The sequence below is a fragment of the Poeciliopsis prolifica genome, unplaced genomic scaffold (assembly GCF_027474105.1).
Source record: "Poeciliopsis prolifica strain line A6 unplaced genomic scaffold, Auburn_PproV2 SCAFFOLD028, whole genome shotgun sequence".
In the NCBI taxonomy this organism is placed as follows: Eukaryota; Metazoa; Chordata; class Actinopteri; order Cyprinodontiformes; family Poeciliidae; genus Poeciliopsis; species Poeciliopsis prolifica.
The window spans coordinates 3,492,036-3,498,052 of record NW_026562403.1 but is presented as its reverse complement, the minus strand read 5'-3'; positions in this window follow the sequence as shown (position 1 = coordinate 3,498,052).

Below are 6,017 nucleotides of genomic sequence, written 5' to 3'. Positions count from 1 at the left end.
CCTGTTTTTTTCTAGATGCTGTCAGTTGATTGCGAGATGCAATAAATGCGTGTAGCTCAAAAATGACTGAATGAATCTGAAAGTGGCCTTATTTACACCTTTTAAATGTAAACTTTCTAAGATAATGTGAATAACACTGTATTGTCTTATGAATATCCCCAAAACTCTTAAGTGTGCTTTGCTTCACAATCTTGTTATCTACCGTCATTTTTTTCTTTTGCTTAACTTTCTTTAACAATACTTGAATAATGATTCTTGCAACATTTTTCTTCTGCAGTAGAAAGCTTATGAGCCTTGGTCTCCATGTGAAGGGCCATGGTGACTGTCTGCTGGACAACTGGATATTTTCCTAGTCATAACACTTTTCTACATCAATCTTATTCATTTAATTTCCACAGAAACTGAATCCTGGGTTTCTAAGTCACAACTGTCAAAGCTGTACCTTAATATGTATTAATTACTTTGTGTATGTATGTATTGTATTAATACATATGTATATGTATACAATATGTATTAATTACTTTGTAATTAATACATATAGTTTAATTCTGATAAATTAACTGTTCAATGATATTCATTGTGATGCATCTGTGAGTAGAGTAGTGTCTTGGGTGCCCTCACACAAGTTGTCACTCATACTAATACTAGAGACAGCACCATTCAAAGCTTCTTTTGTTGTTTGAAAAACATACAAATCCCCAATCATTTCCTTCTTGCTTCAATGGTTTTCAATAGCTAGTGGCAAAGAGTAACCCCCTCTGTTCAGACGCGCTCGTTAAGACATCCTTTTGATCAGCACAAATACCTAGTGGATTTTCTTATAGCTGTTGGTGTTAACTGATTGTCTAATTATTTGAATTAAACCAAAGACTAAGCAGATTTGAAGAGCATAGTCATCGAACATTAAGTATGTTTAGGGAACATTCGATGAATACACACATCTAAATGTATGTGTGTGTATATATATATATAAATATTCAGAGTGGCACACATCTAAATGAACGTTGTGATCAGGAGCATCTAATGCCTGACTGAGAAAATTAAGGTTTTCCTGATAATCCACCTTCACAAGTAGTTAATTAAGGTTTTTAAAGAATTGCAACATTTATGACATGAAAATGTCAAATGTATGATGGAATTTTACTTATGAATGGCCAGTGATGTACAGTAACAACTAAGCTTTTGTATGCATCCCAAGCATAAACTTTATGCAGCTATTCAAACTGGTTTTCAGAAAATTGGAGCTGTGAAATCCAAGACAATTAACCACAGCTGACTTAATTTTCTCTCATGGCTGAGATTGGTTTACGTTATGATCTTGACTTCCTCTTGGTCAAAGACCAGAGCGTCATCAAGCTCTCCACAATGTGTTCCTTCGTTTTGACTCATTGGCAGCTTGGCTTTAATAACTCATACTGTCACCCTTGTCTGCAGTGTTTAATCTACAGTGAGAGAAACATTACTCCAGAAAGTTCTGCCATACGTATTTAATCTTTTGACTTATTGTCATGTTTAAGTTTTTGCCAGGTTTTATTGTTGAGAGTTCTTTGCTTTATGTTATCCTTGTTGTTTTGCTGCCATAAGTTTTACATATTTTCTCATTTTGATAATTGCCAAATACAGTAATTATTGTATTGTGTTGTGCCTTACAAATTTTTTTTGTTTGTTTTATTCACCCTCTGTTGTTGCTCTCATTTGCTCTGTTGAAGGATATTTTGTAACAGTCTTGACATCAATCATTGCACTGTGACTGTGATAAAGTTTGTTTTCCAAGACTTTAGGCTTCTGACTCTGCAGTAAGGTTCTTCTCCATATACATTCATATTGAAGGCAAATACAGCTTTAGAGTATTATGTGGAAAGGAAACTTAATGTCAATAGCTTTCGCACAATTCCAAATATTTTGACACTTGGCTTTCAACTTCATTTTCTGAAATTACTTGCAGTCTTCAATTCACATATAGATCAATAATAGGATTGGCCAATAATAGGATTGGCCTAAGTGTGGCTGGTTGGAGGATTACATTGCATTAGTTGTGCCGTATCAAAGCTCTATGCAAAGCTTAATTTGGTAGCAATGATGTGTTGGGGTTTTCAGTCACGTCCTATTCGTCCCATTCAAATTACTTCTTATGTGACGAGAAGCTGTTGGACAAAATTGTATAACAGTCACATTCACATTCTTATTTCTGAGATTTTCTTATTTCTTAGAGATTTTTTTCTGTTTTTGTTTTGCTGCAGTTTATTTAATGTTTCAGCCCATCAAACAAATTTTAAAAAACAAAGTACGTACAAAAACAGTTTCCGAAGAACAATTTTGTGAATTTAGTGGACACAATCAGATTTAAAACTTCAACAAAATTCACGCCTCCAGTAAAGCAATCGTTACTTAATCCACACCCTCTGTAAGAAGCAAATAGCAGCAGACAAGGAGCTGGTTTTTAACCAGACTAATCCATGCATAACCCGGTAAAAAATCATCCCCTGGTTCTTCGCTTTGCTTCATACCGAGAATCCTAACCCAATTATTGTGAAACAATTGCTTGCTGGAGGTGAGAACACTGATGTTGTTTAACATTTTCACTTAATCGGTAACATTCGGCTATGATGTATGTGGTGCACCAGTTTGATTCTATGAAGCTTAAATTGCATGCGCTGTAAACGACAATCCCCAGAAAACATCCCAGATGGAGCAGTGATGAAAGATGGGAATTGAGGAGAATTGCACAGGAAGATGGTCTCCAGGCTAATCCAGACCCTTTGTTATTACGTAATTGTCCCCTAAACCAAACAACTGCCTAAGACATTTGGTTTAGGGGCGATGGTGGTGAAGGCAATCAGTGAGCCACCGGTTGATTTCCATTCTGTCCTCCTCTGTCCTTGTGTCCTTGGGCAAGACATTTCACCTGCAACACCAGCAAGCACCAACACCAGCCGGCCAGAATCAGACTGACATCCTGACTTCTGTCAGACTGCTCCAGGGCTTCTGTGGCTACAATGCAGCAGCTTGCCGTCATCAATGTGTCAAGGTGTGCGTAAATGGAAACGACTGATTGTAAAACGTCTTTAAGGGTCCTGAAAAGTGCTGTGCATGTTTTATGCAGTATATAATAGTCTAGTTGGGGTTTTCTATTAGATTGATACAGAATCAATACTCGGTAAACATAAATTAATATCTACATTTTTAACTGAAATCTTGGCTCTACAGGATCATTGTAGTTTATGGGACTGTTGTTATTGTGATGTTGATCTCTTTGGCTCCCTTTCTTTTACTGATTATTGTCTATATTTGTCTTATGTATTTATGCTTTAAAACTTTAGTTTTTCTTTACAGAAAACAGATTTTATTGATTCATACATGAATGAAAATAAAAAAAATAAATACATCTTGACTTCAAATCTTCTCAGTGCTTGAATTTCCCTTTTTTCATTTAAACTATTGTGTTAAGCTGCCACAAAATATGAAGAATGGCAACTGGCATATTGAATATGCTATTGTCTATTTTTGTTGTCTCTTTGAAATGCTGTTGGAAATACTTAAATGCCACTATCAATTTCACATTGAAAACAAACACAAAGTGAATATAAATGGCATGTTTGTCATCCTTTAAAAGCCTAATCAATGTTTATAATCAGATACAACTTTCTCTTTTTACGTATACATGGATATCTATATATGTACATGTGTGTGTGTTGGAGTAAAATTTATGAATGGTAGAAGAGAAGAAATAATGGATGGATGTATATATCTTCCTGTGCAAGTGTGATTGTAGTTGGGACTTTTAAAGAACTCGTTTTGCAATAAGTAAAATAAGATGCGTTTGAAGATCTGACAAATTGTGAATGAATTCGGTTCTTTTATCACTGCTGTCCTCCTTTAATCTTTACCTAAAATACAGGGATCATCTGCTGTGGTCTGGACCTCCTCACTTGACTTCAGAGGATCAAGGTTCACGTCCGTCCAGAGGCGGCTTCGTTTTCCCACATGTTCTACTCTAAACAGGGAGCTAACTCACGAAAACACACCCCCACAAACTCGTTTCCCTGGACCCCAGGAAATCACAGCAAGCTGTTTTTTCTCTTTCTGTGTCACCACCTTGGGTTTTGTTTGACACTTTAATTATACAACTTTTTCCCTGTCATTATTTAATAATTTACCTTTCTTCTGGCAATGCTCTGAAGAGTGATTTAGTAATCTTGATATGTGCCAGTTGCTTGTTCTCTGTGTATTTACACTAGAACAAACAAATGGCGTGACTGCAGGTTTTTTCTGGTTGTTCTGATCTGGGAGGTCCCACCTGAATTTCATCAGGGAGAAAAAAAAATAAAAAAAGAACAGGACAGCTATTGCTTTTAAACTTTTTACTTTCTACAGGACGACCTAAGGAATTAGGTTTACAAAGTTAAATGTCCCTTTTATCCTGTCAGTGGTTGCCAGAGGCAGACCACCTTAATAGGTCATGTGATTCATGGGTCATCTTGGGGTTCTCACAGCAGATCACCAGGATCAAACACTCTTTCACTGGGTCTTTGACCCAGTGATTTATAGCTACTTAACTGGCACAAGACTTCCACGGTTAGACATACAGCAGAAATATTTCATACATTGGGTTGTGACTTTTTCAAAAAAGATCTTATCAGAGGGTAAATATTTTTTTTCTCCCCAAAACTTTCCTTTAACATTACAACATTTTGTTGTAATGTTCACAAGAATCAAGCTAATCAAGTGGTATTATTAAAGAGTATGGCAGACAAATTTCAGTATACACTCTAAAGTTTTGATGGGAGTCAAAACCTGATAGATAATGCTGTGGTCGAAGAACAGGAAGCAAACAGTGACGATGGAAATTATAGTTTTCAGAGCTTTGATACTAATCTGCTTATACTTTCCTATGATTATTTTTACTATGATTGGTTTTCATTGCACTCAGACATTAGATAAATGCTGCATCAGGTGATTTACCAGTACAGTGGCACTGGATCCAGTCTGAGCACATACCACTTTTGCTTGCCCAAACAACTCTAACTGGATTTTTTTTTTTTTCAGAGCAATATGGTTTTTCTTATTTCTGAATTCTGATGAAGAACTGTAAGACGTGGCTGAATGAAAATCAAACCCTAAGGATATCAGCAGTATAAGAAATGATTGCAGTATATTTTGAATGTTTACCATTTAATGGTTTTATTATTGTCTTGCTTTTAAAGAAATCCAGATTTATTTAAATGTGTAGCTACAATCAAACAGTAATACTTGTACGCTTCAGTTCCCCACTCAAACAGGTGCATGTCAATTCTCAAAGAAAAACATTGCATAGATTAATATGACAGATATGGTGTGGTCATGCCTTTAATTCTGTTAATTACTCTTAAATACATAACTCTTATCCTGTCTTTTGAAAAAAATTATATTTCTCATCTTTAGTTGTAAAATATTTCCAAAAACCAAAAGTCACATAGTCCAATATTTTGTTGGACTGTCTCTAACTTAGATTATCGCACACCTTCGCTGTGGCATCATTTTCGATAAGATTCTGCAGTGTTAAAAAGTTTATTTACATCCCAGGTTGCATTAAGTTTTCACCAAGACATCTTGGTGAAAACTTAATGCAGACTTCCCCAGAACATCACAAAGATTCTCACTGGGGTCAAGGTCTGAACTCTGCGATGGCTGATCCATGTCTGAAATTAATGCAGTTTCACAATTTCAGCCTGATGGACTTTGTCATCGTCATCAGGGAATAAACAATTCAATTAATTGAATAACCGATATCATGTTACTGAACCTTCAACTGCAACAACCTCAGATTATAGTACAACACACACAAGCTTGCACAGTAGACACTAGGCATGAAGGTTGCATCACTTCATTTGCCTCTCTTCTTACCCTGACACACCCATTATTCTAGGAGAGGGTGAATCTGGGCTTTCTTAAGTTGCTGCACTCTGGGCTTTCTTAAGTTGCTGCAGAGTCTAATCTTTATGCTCCCTTGTAGTTTAAAGCCTTTCCCTCCAGTTAGC